The sequence below is a fragment of the Archocentrus centrarchus genome, chromosome 4, assembly GCF_007364275.1.
Source record: "Archocentrus centrarchus isolate MPI-CPG fArcCen1 chromosome 4, fArcCen1, whole genome shotgun sequence".
In the NCBI taxonomy this organism is placed as follows: Eukaryota; Metazoa; Chordata; class Actinopteri; order Cichliformes; family Cichlidae; genus Archocentrus; species Archocentrus centrarchus.
Window position 1 is genome coordinate 21,335,599 of NC_044349.1, and position 23,475 is coordinate 21,359,073.

The 23,475-nt window shown below is 40.5% G+C and overlaps 1 protein-coding gene across 1 annotated transcript in view; it reads left to right on the forward strand.

Annotated features, from left to right (window-relative positions):
* agbl4 (AGBL carboxypeptidase 4) overlaps positions 1 to 23,475 on the forward strand; it is a 367,133-nt gene that overhangs the window by 209,243 nt on the left and 134,415 nt on the right. The window lies entirely within an intron of this gene.

The following is a 23,475-nucleotide window of genomic DNA, read 5'->3' on the forward strand; positions in this document are numbered from 1 at the left end:
CTCTCGTGTTATTATTAGGATTGTTGCACTCTGAGATGACAGACTGTAAGCCTCTGGGTGTGTGTGTGTGTGTGTGTGTGTGTGCGTGTGTGTAAATGACTGTGTGTAATCAGCAGAGCTCTCACCTCGGCAGTAGGAGCTAGTGTATCATACACGCTGCCTCTAGTCTTGTCTGCTCTTATCAAATAATTGTAGGAGAAAAACTCATTAGAAATGCTTGAGAGATTACGACTTTTTCTTCTGTCCTCCAACATTTGTCAGGGAAAGCTTGCTGCAAGGGGGTACCATGAAAGTACAGGTATTTGTAAGGAGCACCTGACCATGAAATGCAGAGAGGACTCTGAAAATTAGAAACCATGGCATGAAACAACTAATAGTACGTTAAATAGATAAAATAAATAAAAGTAGGAGTAATATCTCTATAAACTAAAGATCTGATGACCTACAATGATAGGAACAGTGGAAAATTGGGTGTTTCAGATCCTGATTGTGGTAATGGTTAAAAAAAAACAGATTCTTCAGTGCTAATGCAGCATTGAAAAGAGGAGTGGAAACAGAACCTCTTTGTTTTTTCAGATTTCAGCTTTGGTTGACTTGGTGATAGGTTGCTGGGTGTAACAGCTCATGCTGATGTCACAGAGAAACTCACTACTGTGACGCACAAGCCGTAGGGAGACTTCTCTCAGTCCCAGCTTGCCACATATGGATAATAATAACTGTAGTGGTTCTCCAAATCAATGATTCGGTTCATATCTTGATTTCTGGGCCTTTGCTTCAGTTAATACATTACCTGCTTTTTCAGGGGATATAAAAAGGAAAAATTGCCACATACACGATCACTTGATCATTAATGATTGGGTCTTGATGATTGTAAAATAAACTATATAAATCCAACATTTTTCTTTCAACAGCCTAGCATGATTTAATCAGCATTTATATGATTGACTAGCACCAACATCAACATATAGCTAATTAGTCTGTCCTTACAAGATGGTATGACGGTACCGTGACTAAACACCTTGTGACTGCAATTTTAGTCTTAGTTTTGAACTGTTGCACCCCTACACGGCAACTTGTATTTGCAACCCATTGCTATCATGTTTAAATACGAGGATGTTCATCAGTGTTTGAGAAAAGTGTTGTAAAGAGAATATTTGAACTCAAACTGTAATCTTTTGACTAAACCTGAGCAAATACTTACGGGGCCTAAACCAAACCAAACAGCAAGTGAAGCGAAAGGTACGTGAATATGGAGTGAAAGTCACACTGAACTAGTCATGTGGAAAAAGAAAGTTTTCACAGGACTGCATAGAGTCCTGTGAAAAACTATGTACACCCTTACTGCTTCCATAGGAATTAAGAGGGTAAGTAGCAGCCAGGTGCTGCTAATCAGATGTACTCAATTAATCGGTCATCAATCAGACTGAGCACCTCTATAAAAGCAGAAGTTTTGGGAAGTTTGCTGGTGTTGAGCTTTTAGGGGTATGTTAACACAATGCCACAATCTTCTTAGGAGTGGTCATCCAAGCAAATTCACCTCAGATAGCATGTTAAATGTTAAAATTAATAACAGTACAATTAGAAAAAGACTGAATAAGTACGCCTTGTTTGGAAGGCTTTCCAGGAAAAAGCCTGTTGTGCTTCTGGAACAGTGTCCTTTGGACAGGAATTAAAAACAGTGCAGATGTTTGGCTGTGATACACACAGCACTACATCTGATACAAAACAGACACAGTATATGAGCACAAAATACCTCATACCAACTGTCGTACAGTGGTGGAGGGGTACTGATTATTTTGTGGCCTCGGGACTTGGTCACCTTGCAGTTATTGAGTTGATCATGAACTCCTCTGTATACCAAAGTATTCTAGAGTCAAATGTGAGGTTATCTGTCCAAAAGCTAATGCTTGACCCAAACCGGGTCATGCGACAGGACCGTGATCCCAAGTGCACCAGTAAATCTACAGTAGAATGGCTGAGAAAGAAAAGGTGCTGCAATGGCCCAGTCAAAGTCCAGCTCTTAGCTCCAAATGAACTGTGCATATCCAAATGCCTTCAACCTCAATGAACTGAAGCAACATTGTAAAGAAGAATGAGTAATAAAGTCACATGGAAAATGATGACTTGGTGGTTCTACAAACTACTGAATCGAGTGCATTTTCTTTATCAAGACTGCAAAAAAATGAAAGCTCTTAAACTGTGGCCTCAGAGGATATGCAACACTTTGCTTGCCCTGCAAGTAATTTTCTAACCACAAAAAGAGTTGAATGCCGTGATAGTTTTCACAGATGGCAACAAACAAAGTTCAGCTTCTTGCGGCTGTTAAATGCTGTTCTGGTGGCTCCTCACAGAAACTTAAACTGTAAAGCTCTTTGTTAAATGGTTTGTGTTTTCTCTGGCTTCATTAAAGTAAAAGCAGTCCAGTGGTTCACCAGTTTAACACTTTTATTGTGAAACAGTCATGTTCAGCTTGGCTGTATGTCATGAAAAGTAATGAGACCAACAGTAAGACTGGATGTGGTCTTTGCTGTTAATTGATTGTGCATATGTATATAATTTAGATTCATGGAACGGGCAGAATTCCATCTTCTGAGGGAAAAAAAAAGGAATTCTGGAAACATATTTATGGAATATAAATGAAAATAGCTATTACAGTAATTAAAAAGGCTTTGCATCAACATATTAATAAATATGGTTTGAAATAATGACAGTCTTTCTCTTCTGTGACAAGAAATCAATTTTTCTGAATGATGTTTGGGTATAGGAAGAGCAGTTGGTTTGTTTACTGTCAAACATTTCCAATTTTTTGCAATTGTAATCTGTTGCCAATTGACAGTTTGTGAAAAATCTGTATTTTAAAATACCGAAGTGCCATAAAATACTAGGAAGACTGGCATATTAAGGGTTAGTGTGTCCCTCCAGTTCTTCTAACTAATATTCTCTCTCTGTCTGTACTATTGTTGTGTTGTGTATGACACTGTGTAAATACTAAGTTATACAAATCAGCCTCTGCACTTCACTGTTTTCTCTTCATTTTTAAGCCATTATTTCATTTCTGTGAGCAAGACTGAAGGGAACAGAAAGAGGACAGCCTTGGTAGATTTGGCTCACAGAGTCAGTATTAGTATTCATAGTCATAGGGACATTTTATGACCATATTTTTCTCTTTATGTTCTCTGGTTCTGGGTGGCAGACAGCCTAGCCCCACCCTCTCATACCTCTTTTTCTGTCTGCTCCCTCTCTTTGCTGTTACCTGCCCTTCTCTGGCACATACACATATGCAACTCCACACATACACACACCCACAGGTCACGGAGGAAGGGATGAGATGGGATGAGGAGAGCGTTCTGGCTGCATCAAAGTTTAAAGACGGATTGCTGTAATTTCCAAGGCAGAGTCTATGGAAACGGCAGGGACACCACAATAGCTTTAACCTTCTAATGGGTACAGTTATCTCATAAGGATGTAAATAAGAGCCAGGGCCATTTGCACTGGCATTCTTCTATCTTACTGACTAATTTGTTTTCTGTAATGTATTCCTCTGTATAAAATCTCTGCCATCCAGCCGGCAGATACTGTCAGATACTGTACAAAAAAGCAAAAAAAAGAAAAGAAATGGTGGTTGTCTTTTAATTTTTTTTTATTTTTTATTTTTTTACCTCCAGCTCTTTTCATTATTGAGTGTTTACTGATTTATAAGACAGGTTGTTCTTTTTTTTTTACCCCCCAAATCAGGTTTCGCTTAAGTAGAGTGATTTGAATTTAATGTGTAAATTTCATTGAACCAGACAGAATTTATTCCAGTTGAGGTGCACTGGAAAAGACAATTTAATTAAGAGAGAAAGCAAGAGATGGAAATAGAGGGACAGAGACTGAAAGAGAGATGTAACAACTCTGGGATGAATGAAAAGGGCAAGCCTGGAGGATTTGAATATAACTTTGAGATACTCAGTTCTGAATTATTTTCACTTTCACCTAGTTTTTTTGCCTGCTAATTGAGACTTTACAGTAATACTGGGATCCACCTAAGTTTCTTATCTTTATAATAGTGAATGGAAAGTCCCCACATCTCCTCCCACAATTTTTTTTACTGACATGATGAAAATAATCCCATCATCTTGTTTCTCTTTCTCATCATCAAAAGCAAAAGAGAAACAGTTGTTTTTTTTTTTTTTAAATTAGACCGTATGCATAACAGTTGAGCCTGCAAAATCCAGTAGAATGCTTAAAGCCTCCTTAATAGACTTAAAAACTAGATTTTTTTTTCAGCTGTTTAGATAAAATATAACGCAACACGCATTTACTGCCCTCTTGGTCCTTTGTTCCTTTGTTTACAAGCATTTTTATCAAAATCTTGTTTGTGTTTCATTTCTACCTTAACTTACATGTTAGCAAAGCTTTTTTTTTTCAGCTAAGAAATACTGATAAATCTGTTCATTTCTGAGCTTCCGAGACACCAAATCCATCATATATGCTTTCATTTCCTCATGCATACATTAAAGCATTGTATCTTCTTACCAGCTGGAAGTAATTAGAAAGTAACACAGACTTCAAACTGTACTGAAGAAAAAAAAAAAAACAAGCAACAAATAATAGTAGTTCACTTTCAAGCTTTTATTTTGGCTACTACTTTATTATAGATTTAGAAAGATTTCTGGCATACCTTTCAAACAATTGATCGTCTGACCCCACACTGTTTCTCTGAATTACTTCTTCTCACATAATCTCAACAACACACAAAGGTGCTTTCCCTCTTGCTGCCAGGAAGTCACACTCATGTTGATATAGTGCATTTTTTTGGACTCGTAAGAAGCATTTACTGATGTCATACTAAGCCGTGAACTATGGAATATGCCAGAGCACTCAGGTTGGGATGCTGTCATCAACATTTACTACTGCTCACATGTAGCACACAGCACTACTGATGTCCACCAATTAATGGGGTCATGGATATTGTGTCTTTACCTCTTGAAACTGCAGCAGGAGTTGTAAAAGAGAGACTTTTTTAAAATACAACCTGTCCTTCTTTAAAAAGATCAAGCTGCTATTTCAAAACACGTTTTATGTTTTTTTCTTCAACTTTTCTTTTAGGTGTTATTTAATGTCAGGTATATAAATCAGTGGAAAGGTACCTGGAAGGGGAAAGTGGCATAGGCAAAGGTGCACAAGCAACAGGGAGCATCAAAAGTCTTCACGCACACACGACACCTTCAGGAATGGGACTAATAGTTGTATTCTTAATATGAAGCCACTCCTGAACCAGCAATGATGTCAGAAGTGCCTTACCTGGACTAAGGAGAAAAAGAACTGAATTGTTGTTCAGTGGTCTAAAGTCCTCTGTTTTCTTTAGATGAAAGTAAATTTTGCATTTCACTTGGAAATCAAAGTCCTAGAGTCTGGAGGAAGAGTGGAGGCACAGAATCCAAGTCCAGTGTGAAGTTTCCTGAGTCTGTGATGATTTGGGGTGCCATGTCATTTGCTGCTGGTGGTGTTGGTCCACTGTTTTTTTTATCAAGTTTTGGACTTGATAAAAAAAACAGTGGACCAACACCACCAGCTTTATGGAGATGCTGATTTCTCTTTCCAGCAGGAGTTAGTTCCTGCCCACAGTGCCAAAACTAGCAAATAGTTTGCTGACCATGATATTTCTGCCAACTCGCCGCTGTTTCTCATCTTCTCAAGAGGAAGATGAGACACACCCGACCCAAGAATGCAGACGAGCTGAAGGCCGCTTTCAAAGCAACCTGGACCCTATTCCAGGAATCATGTTCAACAAACTCTGAGGTTAAAAACAAACTCTGAGTTCGGCAACTCTGAGTTTCCTGTTCCAGAACAGCTGATCAGAGGTTATCCAATCAACTCCGAGTATGTTCACCCTGAGTTAGCACCTGCGTGAGTAAGGAAGCCATCATCAATGAGTGGATCGAAGAATATACGTGTCAGTGTGGAGCAGGACGTTATCTTAGAAAAAAATCAGGAGGGAAGAAAAGAGTCATTTTAATCAAATCGGTCCACTCTGTCATCTTCATAGACAGAATAAAAGTTTTATATAGAATATATAACTTCTTTTATACTGTCTGCTGTGATCATTTACACAGCTCGAATTTTCACCACATGAAGCTGAATCCTAATTTTACATTTTTAAATCTATTTATTCGACTCTAACCTGGCAGGGTGAAATGCAGGATACAGAAATCAGACCCAGTTTACTGATGAACGTGTTATATTAGACAGACAGCAGCAGACCCCGGGGTCAGATTTTATTTAAAGAAAAACTGTTTTTGCTAATAATTTATTCAGTAGAAATCGAATCTATTGATGGTATAGCAAGCTTACTTTTTACATTTTTTTCTTAAATGGAGAATTTCAATATTTCTGCTGTTATTGGATAAAAATGTGTAATGAGACTTGGGGAGGGGGCTTAGTTTAATAAAACCTGCCAGCGAGCAGGTTAGGTTCACGGAGTTTGTTACCATGGTAACTGAATCAGAGTTGACGACAGCTCTCTTTCTGAAACTGAAAGTCTGAGTTTCCCTCATTTGAGGGTCAACAAACTCAGAGTTTTTAGCTAAACCTGCCTCCTGGAATAGGACTCTGGGCTTAAGTAACACCTCAGCTGTGCCACATGCTGAGCACCTGCATGCCACGCTGCATTGATTCAGTAATTTATCATAAAAGCCCCAGCCAAGCATTGAGTATATAAATTAATAGAAGTTGGACATTTCTGTATTTTAACTCATTTTGTGATAGATCTAACACTTTGGAATACTGTGTTTTTAAGCAGTAACCCAAAATCATCCAAATTAAAACCACACACAGCTTGAAATATTTCACTTTATGTATAATTAACTTTTTAATGAGATTCTAATTGTTTGAGAATAGTATATATCAAGCATGTAATTTTGTGTGTATAAACTGATTCATTGATTATTTGCTTGAAGTGAATTTCCCAGCATTCGTTCAACACTCATGCCCTTTATAAAGCTTCCACACGCGCGCGTGCGTGCACACACACACACACACACACACACACACACACACACACACACACACACACACACACACACACACACACACACACACACACACAAAAAGACAAATACCAGAAGAATTTCTTTTATTCCCCAGAGGAAAGGGTTTTGGATTCTTCCTGTTCCTTCTCTGTCGGGCTCATGGCCTTGCATCTGCTCCTCTGGTCCTTGTCTGTCTGAGCTTTTCCTTTTGTCGACCATCCTGACAGTATCTGAGTAAAACTCTCTCTCTTTCTCCCCCTGAGGCATTTGTGTCTACAGAGACACAGAGAAAGAGACAACATGCTATTGACCTTCTACTAAAAAGCCTCTTTGAAAAGATGCCTACTTTCTCGTTTCAAACCATTTCCTCATTTTTTTACGGTCGTCAGGTGTCCCCCAGCCATCTTGAATTGATGGCACCTTATTTGCCCACCTCGGGTGTTTTTCTTTTTATCTCATCAGTAAGCAGTGTCTGCCCAGGAGTTGCAGAGGCAGCAGTTTCAGGTTTTTCTTGTGCCGGCCACAGTGGGGGAGGGCAGAGCTCTGACACTGTTAGTCACCTCTGACACAGCATAGCCTCTGCCTGTAGACCAGATGGAAGGAAAGTGTAAAAGAGCAACCTCGGGGTGGGAGAGAGTACGACCAGGCCTCTGACCAACATAAAGCCTCTGTGCAACTTACCAGGCCTGTCCTTGCTCACTGTTACACTGTGATTCAGCTCACATATCCACATCAAGTAAAACTATTGATCTCAGAATCACAGTCCAGAGATGTCACATCCACTCAGTTCTATTTTTCTTTTTAAATCTCACAAATCAAAGCAAGATTATGATTGATCACCTGTACTATGTTGATGAAAAGCTGTGGTCACTGTCAGCTGCAGTGACTTAACATTACTTAGACTGTTGTGATTGAATTTTAGACCTAATCCTGTCTGCTATCAGTGTTCAGGTACCATGTCTGGGTGTCTGCTCAGTGGGAGTGGAGTCTCAAAGAGATTTTTTTTTTCCTCACCCCCCCCTGCTTCTGGAGCATGAGGAGGCGAGTGGAGTGGAGTGGGCACTGCAGCTATATCTGCCTGGCTGCCTCCCTCTTCTCTCCTTATCTCTGTGTTTGTACACTGTGTGCCAAGATCCAATCAATAGCCACTCCAGCCGTGGAGAGAGGAGAAGGTCAGCAGCCACACCGGAGGAGCCGGGTTAGGCAAACTGATGGAAACACAGGAAGCAAACCACAGGCTGGGCATCATAGACTGCCATTGTGCTGATAAGAGATCTTATTACATGGACATTTCATAATTACATTGTGTATTTCACAACTGATCTCGACTTTCTGTTTTAAACCTGCAGAATCTTTATTAGAAAACAATAATAAAGATATAAAGCATAATAACTGAGCCATCAAACACATCAGGAGCTGCACTTCTGTCTTTACTACAGAACATAGTGATTGGCGTTCATATCGTTTCAGCAAGGCTTTTGCACACATCATACATTGTCATCAAGTAATAGAACAGCATCCATTGTGACGGGAGTGCCAGTTTTAATTACAGTAACTAATTAATGCCAACTTTCTCTGAAAGCAGACTCTGATATCTGAGTTCTTGACACTGGAGCTATTCTGTGAATGGCTCTGTGATTGGTTTGTAATGAAAAGAGCCCTCAAACAACTGACTGCCTCGCTCAAAGGCCAGCCCCTGAATAGCCAATCAGGACTTCATCAACATGATGTGGTGAGGTGAGGTGATGCAGTCTGAACATTTACAAATGTTCTGTGTGTGCAGTCCAGACTGTCTTTGTTTGAAACCCATTATGACACGAGTAGATTTGACCATATATTAGCACGGCAGCAAAAATGCCATATTCATTAGGGTATCATTATTTTTCACTTCTGCATTACAGTACCTAACAAGTAAGACAGATGGGTCGAGAGGCAATCAGAAATATTAGCTATGTTTCCCACCAAACATTTATAGTTTTGTGGCTTTGTTAGCATATATTCGAAACAGACACGAACACTTCACCAGTCAAGCAAGCTGGCACCACTCAAGTAAGTAAACTGCTTTTCCCCAAGCTGAGAGGTAAACAGCACAAGATAACAGACTTTTTTTCCCCTTTAGTGGCAGACTCTTCATGAATGCATTAGCTGTGGCCTTAACATCAAACAGGGGAAAAATGTATTTTAAAAAGGAAAATGCAAAAGCAAAGCACAAGGCATATGGTTATATCAGTGGGTGGAAATTTAATTTTCACTGTATTTTTTCTTCCTCAACTAAGTTCTGATGAAGTCGCTCTTTTGTTTTTCTTCTGCTTGTTGTTGGAGGTCCTTGCATTACCTCTTTGCCATTTCTTTTCCTGTTTTTGCATTACTCATAAATCGTTCTCTGTTGGCCTCGGGAAGTTTTCCATTTTCTTTGGCAGCAGCTATTAGGTATCTGGATGAAAGAGCTAGACTCTTTATCGTCTAATAATATGTTAATCACTGCCTACAGCAGCCCAGCATCACAACTGTAAGGAAATTCCTCAAAGATGGAAAGGTCGGCATCATATCATTGCAGGTTTCTTGGCAACAGCTCTTGTTTTTTATGCTGCTTTCTATTTCACTTCATTAGTGAGTGACCCTTATTATATCAGACGCTTCTTAATATCAGCTAGACTGGCACAAGAATCTGAGAAAAAAGCTTAAGCCGTGACTGTCCTTTAGCCTCAGATGCTTGACTGAGGAGGCTGATCCAGAGGGAGCAGAAGATAAGCAGGTTTATGATCTATGTCCTTATGTTATAGTGCTGTATGGCCTCATATCTTCAACCAATGGTTCCCCCAGGATACGAGATGCTTTATTACACATCTCCACCCTTGCATCTCTTCCATCTCTCTGGTGATCAAGAACGCAGTAATGAGGGAGAGGTGCTGAGAACTGTGAGGAGGGGGGAGTGCACAAAGCATGGCTGTTAATGTGTAGCCTACTGTGAAAGGGAGGGCGCGCAGATCAGGCATCTGTGTCTGCGGTGTGTTTAACTTTACAGTTTAACACAGTGCAGCTCTGCTGTGTGTGGGCAAAATACGGTGATAAATAGATTAAAGTATCACAGGTGAAGCTTTGTGAATTCAATGTGTGATGTTCACGCAGTGCTGACCCCTTGTTGATCCTTATTATAAAGCTGGCACAAAAGCACACAGATTTCGGGTTACCCAGACAGAGATAATATTTATTTTGGAAATTGGAACTTATTCACACCTTAATGGCTTAGGCCTCTGTCTCTCTTTCTCTGTTCTCTCAGTCTCCTTCTCTAGTCTACTTTGCTTTTTTTCATAAATAGGAATTAAGCTAATGAGAGGTTCTCTCAAAGGGGCGATGTCTATAGGCTTGCGGTGCGCTGAAAAGGAGAATCTGGTTTATGAAATTAAAGGCGAGAAAATTTTAAACTGATTCATTGTAGTAGTCATCAGGCCTGTCCCTCTCTCTCTTTCTCTTTGTCTTTTCATGTCTCCCGTTTCTTGGGCTTCACAGGCAAATCTATTCCCATAGTCGCAGCTGCGTTACAGCCATCTATCTGTCCTCCTCTGCCAATGGATATTTACTCCACCGCTTTCTAGATGACTCTCAGGATGGAGCATTGAGCAGGGAGCACTCACTCTGTCTCATTTGGGTGTCAGGACTCAGTTCCCCAGAGGGGACACAAAGAGGAACAAAACAGATAGCATTCAAGGCTTTTAATAAATCAGAATACACCTTTCTGACAGTGTAATTGCTTTCCATTGCCCAAATTCACCAGCAAGCAGGAAAAGGAAGGTAAAGAGGGGAGAAAACAAGCGAACAAAAAAGACAGGGAGAGGAGAGTAACGCAGAGCGGGCTGTACAGTAGATCATTTGTTCGAGGGAAAGAATGAAAATTAATGAAAAGAGAGTTGCTCGCCCTCCAAAGGCAGCCAAGCTTGAAATTCACTTTGAGGGAAACTTAATTTGTTGTAAATGGGCAAAAAACATATTACTGCACAGCGCGTGGAGGGGCTGCACGGTGTGTCCGTCTGCTGCGTCTGTCTGTCGGCGTGTGTTTGTGGCAGATGAGGAACGCTATGCTCTGAATAGCTCAGCTGAGAGGGGGGAAACACAGGAGCCTGTTAATAACTCCAGTAACAGCATTCTCTTTCTACATGACTGCTCTCCAGCACTCACTTCTTGCACGTCTGAATACAACTCCAGGATGTGGAAGCGAACTTGTCAAAAGTTACTTGCAAGGAATAAAGTTTGGCCTGTTCATATATGTCTTTGTGTGTGTGTGTGTGTGTGTGTGTGTGTGTGTGTGTGTGTGTGTGTGTGTGTGTGTGTGTGTGTGTGTGTGTGTGTGTGTGTGTGTGTGTGTGTGTGAGAGCATGTACACAGATACATGCGTTGTTTTGTGTTTGCCTAGAATGGCAAGTAAGAGTCACTAATTGCGTCAGCTGGTTCTCCTGCCCAAATTAATTATGAAGAGCTCCAGTCTGAAAGTGATGGGGTACAGAAATCATAGTCCTTGTTCAGGCTTTTCAGTGCAAGTAGAGTTTACTTGCTGAGATGTGGCAGAGAGAGAGTTGTATGAACAAGGAAATTCACTCTAAAAAGGCTTTAAAACTAGAAGATATCCACTTGGTTTGGCTTACTCAGATTGCTGAAGCTTCACATTACCTTTTTGCTGAACTTTGGAAAATTATCTTTGCATGAGCGCTGTGGATTATGTCTCCTGTCATTTACATTGAAATCGCTTTAGGAAGGGATTTTGTCACAGCCAGGATGGACATTGTGAACACTTACAGCAACAAAAAAAATAATAATATTAATGTAAATATGCGAATGTGTGTGCGCTGATTTAATACTAACGCTGACAAATAGGGAACTTACTCATTGAGGAGCGATTTTTAAGCATTACATTAAAGTAACATCAAGCGTAAGAAATGTGTGGGAATTTACGGGAGCACAGCCAAGCTAGGACAGCACGGTGGCACGGTGGTTGGCACTGCTGCCTCACGGCAAGAAGGTCCTGGGTTTGAATCCACCATCTGGTCAGGGCCTTTCTTTGTGGAGTTTGCATGTTCTTCCCGTGTATGCATGGGTTCTCTCCAGTAACTCTGGCTTCCTCCCACAGTCCAGAGAGATGTACTTAATGGGTGATTCTGAATTGTCCATAGGTGTGAATATAAGTGTGAGTGTGAATGGTTCTCTGTCTCTCTGTGTTGGCCCTGCGACAGACTGGCGACCTGTCCAGGGGGTACCTTGCCTCTCACTCTCTCACTCTCCATGACTAAATTGGATAAAGTAAACTAATTACACAAGAACTGGGCAAAAAAATCAGTGGGAACAGGTTTTCAGGACTGATGAATCTTAATTTGAAATTCTTTATCTGAATTTATCATCAGTATGTAGAGAGGAGGTCAGGAGAGAGGCACAAGAGTGACTGTCTGTAGCATCTGTAAAACACAGTAGAAACTGTGGTGTGGACAGCCAGTGGTGTTCTTGTAGGATCTTGTAAAAACTGATGGAATGCAGAAAAAACACCATCAGATTCTGATCCACCATCTGGAAAGCATCTGATTGGCAACTGTTTCATTTTTTAGCTCATTTCATTTTTTTTTCTTTCTTCATTTTTACTGCCAGTGCAGTAAGTCATACCTAGATAGAAAAACACAGAGTGGAAGACTGTCAAGTCATGGATTGGCCTCCCCAAAGCCTGGAGAAATATTTTCTTGTATTATTTCTGTTTAGATCAGTCACCAAAATGATCATGGTCTTTTTCTAGTGATTTGATACACCAGCTCACAAATACACCAGAGATATGTGCAACTCTAATCTCTTTTAATAATAACTTTTACACACATGTGACCAGGGTCCTCATTCAGACATGAAGCCAGTATATTTAGATGCCATCAGATGAGAGGAAAGGAGTGCACATCTGGTTTTAGACTTCTCTGTGCATTATCTGCATTCTGCACTGTGATCCATTTGGACTTCCCCGTGTGCTGCTTGTTTACTAGCCGCAAGGGCACGCGCAATTGTTCGAACAATCTGAGTGTAGTGTAGGCAGCGTATGATGTGAAAGGTGTGATGCTGAATCTCTGTTTGTTGGTAATTAAACAGCAGCAGGTGGTGAAGAGGCTGTGGCAAGCTTTTATTTCATCGTTTCGCTTTTTAATGTTGGCGGAGGTAGTGGAATCCAAATTGAATTCAACAAATGAAAGATTTAAAGTGTGTTCCTGTTCATCTGTATTGTTTAAGATGCTGCCAGTATATGCTGAATGAATGTGCACCATTTTGTGGAAACCATACCCATCTGGTGCTGTGATAGTCATGGCTTGGAGCCTAATCATTGTTGAAAACACCTACTTTATTTTTGCTATTATTAAAATTCCAGTGAACAAATTACTGTAGAATACTGTAGCCTACAGTTTGTTTGTTACATACATACTAGTTAGTATTTCTCCAGTGTTAGGATACTTTTAAATCTTAGACTCAGATGATTCAGCTGAATATGTTTAGTGATAAGCTGGAGCTGAAGCCAAGCACAAGTGACAGGTCATGGTTACACTACATGATTGCAGACCTTCTGGAGTTTTATTCTTGCCTGCAGTTATAGACCTCACAATTCAACACCGTGTGTGTGTGTGTGTGTGTGTGTATATTAAGAATTCTGTATGAAGCAGATCAGATGTCACATATTATCAAATTGTTGACCTGAGTCTGTGCTATAAGCCCTCATCTTCAATTTCCTCAGTGTTCGTACAGCACCGGCCCTCAAGTGGATGAAAGAGTATGAATGCTTTATGTTCTTACAAGTCAAGTGTGTACCACAGGTCCTCAATCTCCATGTATAGCACTCAGTGGTGTACTCTATGGAGCCTAGAAGAGTCAACATTTAGATGCAGTTAAGTATATTGGCTGCATGGCTTGGTTACAGCACTTGGGTACTAGACGTTTAATTACACTTCAGGCAGTAAATGACACTGAATGTCAATACACCGAATATTTTTAAGACAAATCTGATTTTTCATGTGGAATGTAAAATCCTTTCCAGCCCTGTGTTATTCTCACAGTCTATTGGCCTCTCATCTATCCCTGGGCAAGGGCTCTGACTCTTCACCCTCCCCCAGGCTCAGCCCCTCTCACTTGGGCCAGCAGTTCGGCACGCCCGGGGGGCCTGGAGACCCCCGATAACAAACAGCTCTAGCCAAGCCACTGGCCTCCCCCACGCCTACAGAGGCATTTGCTCATCACAAACAAACACCTTGCTCTCATTCCAGACAGGTCCTTTTTCTTCTCCTTTACTTTGCCATCCCACTCCCCACTTGCACAAAATACATTTTCTTTTCTCTTTTAGTCTGTCCTTTTTTTTTTTTTTTACCTGAAGTGAGAAGAAAAAAATGAAGGAAGTGATAGGTCCCATTTTTCCTCCACTTTTCTATTCTCTCTCGACTCTCATTTTTTTGCTCTCCCACTGCAGCATGGCCACAGCCTGTGCGTGCATGTGCGTGTGCGTGTGTGTGTGTGTGTGTGTGTGTGGGTGTTTCTCCCCCATGGTTGAGTGTCAGCCTAAGTGCGAGAGAGATGGATGCCAGAGTCCCTTTCTCTCTCCTAAGGTGCCATGTGTCCCCTCTCTCTTCTGCCGGGCCGTCTGCACCTGCATATTATGATATAGTGCCTCTGTTCAGCCAGTCGATTGCCTTTAACAGGACTGGGGCTCACTGGCCAAATTGAAAGGGATTGCGGCCTCCTTTTCATCAGAGTCACAAGAGAGCAGGGTGCTGGGTCTATAGGGCACGAGGGGGCATGGAGGAGTTATGTAGGGTCTCTTTTTCTCTTGCACCCACTCTCACAAAAATTTTCCCTTTTTCTTTCTCTCTATTTTTCTGTCTCATTGTTTGAAGCCATCTGATGTCTGTGGAAGCATTTTATAGGAAATGAGTATTCTGTTTCCCATCAATCCATTTCTCCATTTCTATACAGGAGTTTGTATTGATAGCAAGGGGAAAAGAAAATCCACAGTAGTCTCAAAGAAAAATGTCTTCATTTTCCATTTGTTTGCCTCATATTTTTGAGACATGTCATATACGTGTGCCTTCTCTTTTCAAGTTTGCCTTTTCAATTCTTTTGTGGAAGACAGAGCTTGAAAGGACCCATCTCTCTAATAAAAAAAAAAAAAATCATACTGTGCTTTAATGAGTAAGCAACACTTACATATGCTTGTCGCGTCTGTGGAGTGGCAGGCAGACAAGCCAAAACAAGTCATAGTGAAAGAATACTTGAGAAACTGATTCCAGTACATTAGTAATGATATTGATGAAATGCTAATTGTGTCAGAAGGAATGAACTGTATCCCACTGATAACACTGAGGCGCTGTTCATTAGTCCCAAAAGAATCAATAACTTCAAGTGAAGTTCGCAGTGGTGATTTTTATGCTTAGCGCCTTATGCATATGCCCAGTTTTGCAAACTTTTTGTTAATATAAAAGTGCACTGTCAGTTTAATTACACTGCCTAATTTTGGTTATTATTTCTCTTTCTTATGTAGCTGTATCCTGCTACAACCTACTGCTAATATGGCTCAATTTCAATTTCACCTAATCAAATCAGTTTCATCTAAATCGATCTAATTAAATTAGTGTCTCAGTTCAGTCAGCAGTAGCCACAATCACATTTTTGGATCAAAATAATTGTTTCTGTCTGATCATTTGAAGTTTTCTTTAGCCCAGTGTTCCATCATGAAGGACAGAATATGAATGCATTCAACACACTGCTTAGGATAATAGATTGACAATACATCCAGACAGATTACCGGTGCCAGTTACACAGATTTCTGCCTGCATGCAAAGTTTCCAGGGAAAGACTTGACTATGGTGACTGATGGCTTCAAATAGCGGCGGATGTGTGCATGAGTGATGGAGAGAAGACTTGTTTCCCCCCTTCCTCCCACCCCTACCCTTTCCCCTCCTCTTTCCTCGGTTGCTGTGGAAACGAGCGGGCAGATTTGAGGTTCCTGTCACCTATTGTTCCTGTAAAGTTGTTAAACTTTAGTACCCACCCGACAGTCTCACAGAGACGTGTGAGAGCACGGAAGAAGAATGCATGCATGCAAGCACAGCCATGCTCACAGGAGCACACGCATTCACGTCAAGACATGCTCTTGTACACTAGGCAAACACACTCACCGGTTGTGTCTTGAGAAAAATCTGCTATCTGTTTAGTGTGTTGACCTCAGGATTCAGTTGTTTTTCCTCTATTGATTTACAGAATGGTTAAGGAAAAAGAAGGACCGGGATGAGAGAAGACAATAGAGAGGACACCGTAAAAGGGAGCTACCTTTTTTTCTGCTTGGTGTGTGTTTGATAGAAATTCCCAATAGTATGCTATTATGGACCTGTCAAACGGCCTCCCAATGAATGCAGAGTGACGTTTGAGAGGTACATAACGCCTTGTCTAGGGCTCCTTCAATGTCCATCTTCTTTCATTCATGGATCAATAGTTGTCTTTATTTTGGATTCCTCCTTCTTCTTCTCTCTCTTCCTCCCTCCATTCATCTTTGACAGAGCAGCCCTAAATGTCTGCTTTAACTAGCTGCTCACAGCCCTCCTCAAAACACATTTACATACACATCAATCACACTGTCAAAGGTAAAGGCATGACGCCGTGTAAAAACCAGAATTGGATTATGGCCTTGTCTCATCTCTGACACTGACTGCTTGGATGGTTGGCTGACTAGACTGTTGATGTGCAAGTTAAACAGCCTGAATTGTTATTGTCTGGTGGTTTTCCCCTTGTGTTTAGTGTTTACTGCATGCATGTTTCAGTGTGCTGAACAAAAACTACAATACCAAAAGAAACAGCTTTATCTCTCTTACATTTACCTGCATGTATCTAATTTTGCCTGTAAAAGTAGTTTTCCGACATCGTCAGAGAAACAGAGAGTCCGTATCAGTAGAGTTTATTTAAGATCACAGTGGCCACCTGAACACCTGCCTGAATATGAGCAGCAGCTGTTTGGCTAATAAATGGGCCTCAGTGGCCTGTTGAATTAATGCTATGCCATTGACAGCTCTGGTTTTGCAGACCATATAAACATTAGTGAGAATCTAGTGTCGCTAGTACTAGCCTGCATTATTATGTAACTCCTTTCAGTTTGTTGCAAAGATTATTCCTGTGACTGTTTCCTGATCTGCCATCACTACACTCACCGGACAGTTTGTTAGGCACACTCATTCAGTTGCTTTTTAACACAAATATCTAATCAGCCAGTCACGTGGCAGCAACTCAGTGAATTTAGGCATTAGACATGGGCAAGATGAGTACAAACCAAGCATCAGACTGAGGAGGAAAGTTGATTAAAGTGACTTTGAAAGTGGCATGCTTGTTGATGCCAAATGGGCATTTTCAGAAACTGCTGATCTATTGGCATTTTCCCACACAACCCTCTCTAGGGTTTACAGAGAATGATCTGAAAAAGGGAAAATATCCTCTGAGCAGCAGTTCTCTGGGCAATGAAAATGCCTTGTTGATGCCAGAGGTCAGAGGAGACTGGGGAGACTGCTTCAAACTGATAGAAAGGCAAAAGTAACCCAAATAACCACTCGTTACAGTCAAGGTATACAGAAGAGCATCTCTGAATGCACAACATGTCTAACCTTTAAGCATATGTACTAGCACAGCAGAAGACTGACAGGTACCACTCCTGTCAGCTAAGAACAGGAAACGTGGGCTCACCAAAACAATGTTGCCTGGTCTGATGAGTCTCGATTTCTGCGGTCAGAATTTAGTGTAAATAACATGAAAGCATCGATCCATCCTGCCTTGTATGAACGGTTCAGGCTGGCTGTGGTGGTTTAATGGTGTGGGGGAATATTTTCTTGGCACACTTTGTGCTCCTTAGTATCAGTTGAGCATCATTTAATGTCACAAAGCTCATATCACTTCAAACTGGTTTCTCAAATATGAAAATGACTTCACTGATGTGACGTGCAGCCAACAAATCTGCAGCAACTGTGTGGATGCTATCCTGTCAATATGGACGAAAAACTCTGAGGAATGTTTCCAGCATCTGTGCCGTCAAGGATTGAGGCAGTTCTGAATGCAAAAGTAATTGCAAGGTGTACCTAATAAGGTGCCTGGTGAGTACATATTAAGGTTTTGATTGCATTTAGGCATTAATAAAAATCATGTTTGAGTTTTTGAAAGGATTGGGGTTTGAGTTAAAGAAACTCCTCAATAAAGGCCAAACATTTTTGATGTTGGTAGGAAGTGGGGAAACAAACCATCAACATATCAGAGTCACACTAATAACACTTACATTGTACAGTCATAATTCAGAGTGAAGAACTTTCTGTTGGGATAAACTTTATTTCAGGCATTAAGAAAAGCAACCGCTGCTGCCATTTTTTTTTTAACACGAAGACACGTTTCCACAACTACTCATTACAACAGGCCCCGCCACATCAGTCAAAAATATAAAAGTACCAATTAACCTAGTAGCATGTGGTCCACTGAAAATTTTAAATAAAAAATGTAAAAGTCTTCTGAAGTAAGTTCAAACATTAGAGCCTGAGGTTAAGGGCAACGAATGTGAAGAGAAGGAGGGATGGGCTGATGCAGAAAGTCCTCTGTGGCCGAGGCTTGGAGACAGCAGCATGTATCACCGGGCTCATCATCACGGCTCATTTGAGTGTTTGATCCTAGCAAAGGCACTCACTCCTTGACGTAGAGTTCATATCACCCAAGGGTGGCGTCTCCGCAGTTTATATTGGCAAACACAGTATGTTGAGAAATAAGAAGCTCAACCCCTGAGGTATTGCCATCTGCTGGTATAGCCCCCTTATTCCCACTTTCATATGCTGGTAATTAAGAAAAACTACACTGTACTGTAAATGCTATTTTTGCGATATGTGTGAGCAGGGTGAAAAACTTCACAGGAGCTTCAGCTTGTTAATTAGAGTATATTTATGGCAATTTAAGGTGCTTGGAAGTGACTAACAGAAAGAATTCTTAATGTCTGACCCTGAGAAATGTATTATTTAACTCCTGCTACTGTGAATGCCAACACTATCGCCTGTCCAAGCTTGTTTTAAACTGTTGCTGTTTAAATTCTCTGTGTTTTCATTCTCAAAGCAAGTTAATATCCAAGTGGATACTAGCTTAATATGGTGTCATATAAAGTTTGCAGATTTTTCACCATCGTGACTGTTAAATGTGATGATGAGCACTGTTTTCACTCTCTTCCCTGCTACTGTCTCACAGCAGGGAGTTTGACCACAAATATTTCACTATCCAATTACCAGGTGAAATTGGCTGTTTAATTTTACAGCCTCAATGAAGGCGCTCTATCAGAGTGATGGCTATTCAGTTAGCCCCCTAACACAACCCCCGGCAGCCTGCTCATCTGAGAAAATGTTCTGTATGTGTGTGTGTGGGTGTGTGTGCATGTGTATTTTCGTAGGTGTGTGTTGTGCACTGTTAATAAAAAAAAAAAAAAAGCAAAGAAATATAATCAAGCAAGGTGATGATAACTTTGGCGTTGTCACAGTGATCCATTGTCTTGCCTCCTCTAGTAATGAGCTGGAAAAAAAGGACAGAGGAAAGGGGAAAAGCAAGAGGAAAGGCTTAGAGTGACTATTAGAGAAAAATGTACTTCAGTAAACACAAGTAACAAAACAAGTTGCAGGCTGGAAGCATTCATGTCCCTGATCTAACCTCAAATCAGATCTTTGACTGGAAAACTTTGGCATAAAAATCAAAGCTCATACCTTATTTGAAATTGTCCAGCCACCATTTACAAGTAGTCTGTTTGACAGCACTGCAACACTTTAGTGCTCCTGTTATTTTTAGATCGCCCAGTGGAAGTCCCGTTCTGACTACATGCCCTTCCTCATGCTCAGTGTGCACTGAGTCAAAGCACAAATCTTCAACTTGTGTTTTATTTTGGGGGAATGGATAAAGTTGCAGGGTGCACAATGGCCATGTAGTGCACCAGGTGTAGGGGGATGAGCAAAGATTGTTTTGATGTGGCCAAAAAAGAACAAGCCTGCTCCTGTTTATGCTCCTGACCCGATATGCTGCCCCTAGGTGCAAACTCTCTTCCACTTAAACTCCTGTTCAGTCTCTCAGCAGTAGTCAGAGATCAGGCTCTTTTCCCTAGTGATGTCCCTTCACACGAATGCTGGTTTAGTTTGACACTAAAGTTTCAAACTGAACTGAAGGGTCCATAATGAAATGTATGCAAGTAGTAAGAATGGGAAGCTGTCCAGAGGTGAGCAAGGTCACAGTTTTTAAGGGGAAATTGGCCAAATTCAAATCAGACCCTTCATCCATTTATTAATTTGTTTCCTGCTTATCTGGTTCACAGGGGCAGCAAGCCTTAAGTAGATCTGCCCAGACTTTCCCCACCGCTGCCACCTGCTCTTCTGTGGGATACCTTCCCAGGCTAATCAAGAAACATCATTTTTCCGACATCTCCCGATCCTGTCCCAGGGTCTCCCTGCACTTAGACATGCTCTAAACAGGTCAGGTATTAGGCATCCTGGAGGCACCCCGTTTAGATGTGTGAACTACATCAGTTGGTAAAAGAGCAGTTAGTTTACTGTGAGACACTCCTGGATGAATAAGCTTCTCACCCTATGCCTTAGGGTGGGGGGCCGGACTCCTTTTGAGGAAACCCACTTGTATTAACAATCTCATTTTGTCAGTCAGATACGATTTTTGATTATTTACGGGTGTGATCATACCTCCGAAGGCTGTTCTTTTTATGTCTGCAACTTAAACAAGTCTGATATGGGCACATATTACCATCGGATATAAATATAAGATTTAAACCTCATTGTGCGCAAGGAACCCTAGCAGTTCAGATTTTAAACATAAAGAGCATGCCCTATAAAAACAGCTTTGAATAGTAAGTAGATCTTGTGTGCAGAGAAATCATTGCTGCACTGATCTCTGTCTGATCAGTGCAGCAATGATTTCTATATCAGTTGAACCTCTGGCTACACACACGATTACAGTAAGATGTGTTCAGGTTTGAGCTGCTCTGGTTACCTGCAACTAATAATTACTTTTTATTATAAATCATTATTTGTCAGATTTAGTCATAATTATATCTAAAATAATTAATGATTGATGAATACTGATTTTTCTTTCGACCAGCTGTCAACTGGTAAAACACAGAAAACAAGAAAAATCTGAGACACTAAAGAGGTATTAGCACTGGCAAATTACTCTCAGACTGTAAATCCACTATCACCAGAGCTGTGAGTTTCTTTTAATTCATTTATTTATAAACTCTATTACAGAAACTCAGTAATAGCAAAATGTGTTTGCGGCAGAAATTTTGTAATTATTTTGTAACATACCGTAACCATACAGCCTTTCCATTAAAGGGTGCATCGCAGGATTTGTTAAATAACTTAAATTGGCATTTTTGCAGCTGTCTACAGATCTTCCTTGGATGCCCGTGCTTCCACAGTCCACATTTTAAAATGTGAATATTACTCTAAAGAAGGATTTTTTTTTTTTTTTTTTTGGGTAGATTAGATGGCTCCAACATGACTTTGAGGGTGAGCAAGGGCACGAAAGAATTACCGGGTTGGGCAGATAACATTGATTTTGATCAAGACTACGGAAAGAGAAATACAGGGAAGAGAGAGAAAGCAAGAGAAGGAATAGAAGCAGGTTGTCTGCAAGACATCAAACTTTCCTCTCTTTCTCAGATCAAAATTACCACCTTAGATGGGAATGAGAATTTTAATTAGAACTCGGGGCTATCTCATCTCAGAGTGTGTGCGGAACTAAAAGACTAATTCCCACCACACACTCCCATATCCCCCACCCCTACCTTCACAGGCCACTTTGTCCGTTATTTAATAGGCTCTTTGTTATCTATCTACTTGGGTTTGCCAGGTACTTAGAGCCCCTCCATTGGAATATTAGGTATTCTGATGAGGCAGGCAGCTGTGGGCTCCACGCAGATGGTGCCTGCTGTAATCAGCGCTCTCAAAAGAATGGCTCTCATATCTCTTCCAAACTTATCCGTTTTATGATTACAAAACACAGACCTGCAAATTGTTATGAGCAAGATAGATATATTTACTGGCAGCATAAAATACAGTGGTGTCCCACAATTCAATCCCTTTCAGGTTGATACGTATTGCTGAGTGCACTCTCTAAAATGAGGACATTTAGTAATAGGGACTGTGAAAAGCATTCAGATTCACCCTCTCCAAATGGGTTATTATGTGTTAGAATTGGTAGAAATAGAAATGCTGTACAGGGTATTTAATTTGTTTGGCAGAGTGGTCAAGGACAGATCCATAACCTTAGGACAGGCTGTGCTTTTGGTGGATAAAACCAGTTGGTTAAATCAGAAATGGCAAATATCAGTCTACACTCAACAACAAAAACACTTAACTGTGCTAATGAGCAGTCAAAAAAAAGGGAGGGAGAGAAAAAAAAAAGGGTACTGTTAGTTATGCAACAAGATAAAACTGTATAGCTTGCATGTTCTGTCTAGACTTCATCCAGGTTTAATTTACACCTTATAATCAGAGTGAATATGCTGTGCCTTTGCAAATGTGCGAACCCAACAATCAAGTAACGCATTACTGAGCACGCAATCTTGAATCATCAAATCCTGAGCATGCAATGCAATGGGTATGCAATTTTTTGTTTGTTTGTTTTATGTGGTAAACATAAACATGCACTCAAATCCACATTAACTCTTCGCTCATTGGACAATACTTCAACAATGGATGCACTGTATTTATACAATTCTTAGTATTGATAATTCAGCTATGGCAGTGATGAAATATGTTTTAACTTCATCTAATAACTCTGGGAAAATGGCAGCATAGAGTACATCAAATGCAATTAGCAAATATTAGATGTTTCACAGTGTTTCCTTTTGTAGTGTTAATGCGCTTCTCCATAAGCAATCTTGCAAATCATCTCCCTCTTCTTCAGTTAGACGGTGCAGATGGCACCAGTGTAAAATGAGGAAGAGGTTAAAAGCTGATACTGAGACCTAATTACATTTCGTAACTAAATGAGTAGTGTCATATTTTGCTTAAACATACATGGTATTTTTACTAAATGCTATTCAACAAATAAGGCCTACTTTACAACTTAGCTAAGTGTTACTGTTAGATAGCTGGAAAGCTCAGGTTTAAAATAAAACACTCAGCTAACTTGTGTGTTTTATAATTTCCTTGCTGTAACATCAGTAATGCATGTGCATATTTAAATACTGTAGATCAGAAAGAAATTCCCTTTTTATGTAATTTAAAAAAATGATCAATGCATATCAATAATTCATTCTAAAATTCTCTACTTTTTTAGTCATAGCATAGACCACCATTTCTATCTTTGATATGAGGGAGAGCACACTTACAGCTGTATTGCTGTCAGTGGGTTATGTTCATAAAATCACACACACACACACACACACACACACACACACACA